At 43.1% G+C, this 4,150-nt stretch overlaps 1 pseudogene; it reads left to right on the forward strand.

The window, feature by feature from the left end:
- Positions 1–2,266: 2,266 nt before the first annotated feature.
- Positions 2,267–2,938, forward strand: LOC116542224 (annotated as a pseudogene).
- The last annotated feature ends 1,212 nt before the right edge of the window (positions 2,939–4,150 follow it).

The following is a 4,150-nucleotide window of genomic DNA, read 5'->3' on the forward strand; positions in this document are numbered from 1 at the left end:
CCTTTTGTTTGCAGCTCTATGTTTCACTCCAGTCTATACTGTGTTTGATGTCCTCATGTCCAAAACCTCTCAGCTTCACTTTCTTCTGAGAATAAATCTCAGGAATGTTGTGGAGTCGGGGAATAGTGGTTATTAATTTGCACGTTGGGAGGGGACAGGATTTGGGTGTCCAATTGCTATGTATACACATTTTCAATTTTCTTTGTTTTCAGGCCCACACTGCATTTCCACTTTCCAAAGTGCTTTGTGCCACCAGCTCCTAAATCTTCCTCAGTTCTGTGGAGACAAAATACTTGTTTCTTGGTGGCATTCAAATTTTTGCTTCCTTTCCTCTGCTAAGTTAATTATCCATCTGCTTTCCGTCTCTCTAGAACTTGTTGAAATCTCAACTTCCTTCACACTCCCTTTACCCCCATGGGCTTTTATGTTTTTGTTCCTTTACTATCATTTAGTAGAGTTTGGGGCTCTGTCAAAGTTGCCTGTGGATTGATATTTAGCCATATTAAAAAGCATAAATGTAATGTAACTATGACATGAATGACACAAACTGTGCTCTGGCACCTATCTGGATTGTGGTCGCATCAATGGAAATCATTTTCAAAGGAGTTTATTTGCCTTAGCTGATGTGATGGACTCAAGGCTCTTTTTGGAGATTTTCTGTGTCTGTTGATTATAATCATTTATTTTAATGTTAAAATTGTTTACTACCTGATTGTTGGAAGATAGCTCTAGACTAAAATTGTTGACACAATAAAAAGCAATAGTTTAATCTTATTTTTAAAAAGTAATACATGCACATGGTAACAAAAATGGCACAAATAGCACAAAAGATAATTCATTGAAAATTAAGTTTCCTTCACTCTCCAGTCCCCCAGCTACCCAGTTCCTTACCTTAGAGGCAATTACTATTGCCAGTTTCTTGCATTCATTCAGATATATTATAAGCATATTAAGGCATGTATACCTTTCACTGTCACAGAAATGGCAGCATTCTGTGTGTACTGACATGCATCTTGCTTTTTTCATTTTAGTATATCTTGGCGATCTTCCATTTCAATGCACATAGAATCTTACTTTTTTTCTTCTGGTGGTTTTATAGTATTCTGTTGTATCAATATACTGCAATTTATTTAACCAGTTTTTTTACCGATGGACACTTAGGTTGTTTCCAACATTTTCTACTGCAAATATTGCTGTGGTGAATTTCTTCGCCTTTTGTCCATGTTTGAGTGTATTTGTGACATAAATTCCTATAAGTACAATTGTTGGTTCAAACAACATGTAGCTTTTATTTTATTTTTTTGAGATGGAGTCTCTCTCTGTCACCCAGGCAGGAGTGTAGTGGCCCCATTTCAGCTCACTGCAACCTCTGCCTCTCTCGGATTCAAGGGATTCTCCTGCCTCAGCCTCCTGAGTAGCTGGGATTACAGGCACCTGCAACCATGCCCTGCTAATTTTTGTACTTTTAGCAGAGACCAGGTCTCACCATGTTGGCCAGGTAGGTCTCAAACTCCTGACCTTGTGATCTGCCCACATCAGCCTCCCAAAGTGCTGGGATTACAGGTGTGAGCCACCGCTCCCGGCCGTGTGCTACCATCTTTAATGCTCTTTTATTTATATTATTCTACTAACTCAAATAATATTATGCTGCATATTGTCATATCAAACCATGTGTTTACATTATAATACTGTTCTGAGCTTGAGAAATGCCTATTTCTTTTTTGCTCCCTGACCAAATAGGTTTCAAAGCATACCAGTTTAGATGATCCTTTATGACCACACCATCTGAACACAGAACTAGCTGTCTGGAAAGAAATTTTGACCTCTTGCCCATGGAGCCTCAGGGAATTCCGAAGGCATAGGGCACCCAGCATCAAAATAGAGTCCCTATGCACTTAATGGAAGTTAATGAAAAGGACAGCTAAGTAAACACTGGCTTGTGAGGTTTTAACTAAAACCTTCCTCCAGCTCTTCTCTCCCATGTGCCAAAACAGTCTTGGCTTTTTCCCTCTGAGCCTCACAACTTCACCTTATTTTTTCATATTTTTCATCACTGAGGCTCCTGCTCATTTACTTGTTATAGGCAGTTTGAGGACCGAGCTCCAATTTTTCATAGGATCTTGACTTCTTTGTTGGCTTGAATGGCTTCAAGGTTTTCCTATTTTAGAGCCATCTAAGACAGTAAAAAAAAATTCCAGAAAATACATTATCAAGAACTGTGAGCCCGCTGCCACGGCCACTCCAGGTTCCAGAGCAAGAGCACCCAGCGGACCAGGAGGAGGTGAATCACAGTGGGCAGGTGCTGCCAGAAGCTGGCTATGAGTTTGACATATGCTTCTCATCAGTGAAGAAGAGAGCAGTCTGGACTCTCTGGACACTGTGCATGCTACTGGCCCAATGTGGTGGCCTGTAGTGAGGACTTGGCACCTCAATGAATGGCAGTATGGGGGTCTGACCAGCCTCCATAAAACAGAAAGTGCTGCCAAGAATGGTGAGGCCCAGGTAAAGATCTGGATATGCTCTTATGATGTCTCACCACCTCCGATGGAACCCTATCACCCCTTCTGTAGCAGCATTAGTAAGGATTGCAGGTATACAGACCTCACTGAAGACCAGCTACCCTCTTGTGTGAGTCTGAAGGATACTATTGCCAGAGCTCTGGCCTTTTGGAATGAAGATATAGTTAGTTCCCCAGGTAAAGAAGAGGAATTGGGTGCTGATTGAAGCCCATGACAACAGCCTTACAGGCATTGTCAAGCATCTGGAGGGTCTCTCTGAAGTGGCTGTCATGGAGCTGAACCTGCTTGCTGGTGTTTCCATTGCCTATGAATTGGCTGAGAACGTGAACCCCATCAAGTCCATGCAGCTCTTAGCGTATGAAGAGACTATGTGTAGAGCCATGGAAGCTGTGGCTGCTCAGGGCAAGGCCAAGAGGTAAAGAACAGCGGGCAGACTACTGTCCCCAGAAACATCCTCCCTGCCCCTGTCATCCTCTGCCCCTACCTCCTGCACCTGTCACATTGACCACATCTGTAGGCACCTGGAGGTGTAGATGCAGATGGGGACCAGTGGATCCCATTTTTATTTCAGCCATTTGTCTCCTGCACTCACTCTCTTCATACAATCCAGTCAGCATAGCACCTCTGGGGCATGGAGCTCAGTCCAAGCCCGGGGAAAGCTCCCCTTTTCCAAGAGAGTTGAGACATAGCGACTCGGGTTTTTACCAGGGTTTTGTGTGCTAAGGACCTGCTTTAGTAGGGGATAGGGAGGCACCATGCTAAGGCATGGCCAATGAGGAGAAGCAAGAGAGCCTGTTTGCCCCAGGAGGCAAGCTTGTGTTCTTCTATAGCTGGGTTACTTCCTGGGGGGACTCTAGTCATTCCAGTGGAAGATGAATGTAACCTGCATGGTGATGTAAAATAAAACAAAAAGGCCCCCAAACCAAACAAAAAAACCTGTTTCCTCCCTGACCCCAGAGGAGCTGGCTCCACTTGAAGATTGGGATCAGTCCTGAATTAAGTTTCTGTTGCATTTACTTTTACAAAAAAATGTATAGAAATAATATGAAACAAAAACCCTTCTGGCATTTCTAGTGGTGGTTGTAATAGTCCCATATGTGGTCATCAGAAAATAAGCCATTCCTCACACCAATATCAGATAATCTCGATAATCTCCTTGACTTGTAATGGATAGGAGTGCATCCTGCTGTGTATTTTAGAATTCATCCCTGATATGGTTTGAATTTGTGTCCCTGTCCAAATCTCATGTGGTATTGTAAATCCCAATGTTGGAGGAGGGGCCTGGTGGAAGATAATTAAATCATGGGAGCAGATTTCCCCCTTGCTGTTCTCGTGATAGTGAGTGAGTTCTCACAAGACCTGATTGTTTAAAAGCGTATGGCACCTTCCCCTTCGCCCTCTTCCTGATCCCTAATCTTATGGACCATATGCATGTAGTCAATTGCCTAGGGATTGCGGAGTAACAAGACAGAAGAAACCTGAGCCCCAGATCGACGTCACAGAGCCAACTTCCTAGGGATCAGTGCAGAGGCTATTGTATTGATACAAATGATGTTAGCTTGGATTAGCCCAGTGAAGGTAAAGAAGGACCTCTTCAAGTAAAACTATGAACCACTGCTCAAAGAAATCAG

This window comes from Sapajus apella, unplaced genomic scaffold (genome assembly GCF_009761245.1).
Source record: "Sapajus apella isolate SASKATOON/1434 unplaced genomic scaffold, GSC_monkey_1.0 scaffold164, whole genome shotgun sequence".
NCBI lineage: Eukaryota > Metazoa > Chordata > Mammalia > Primates > Cebidae > Sapajus > Sapajus apella.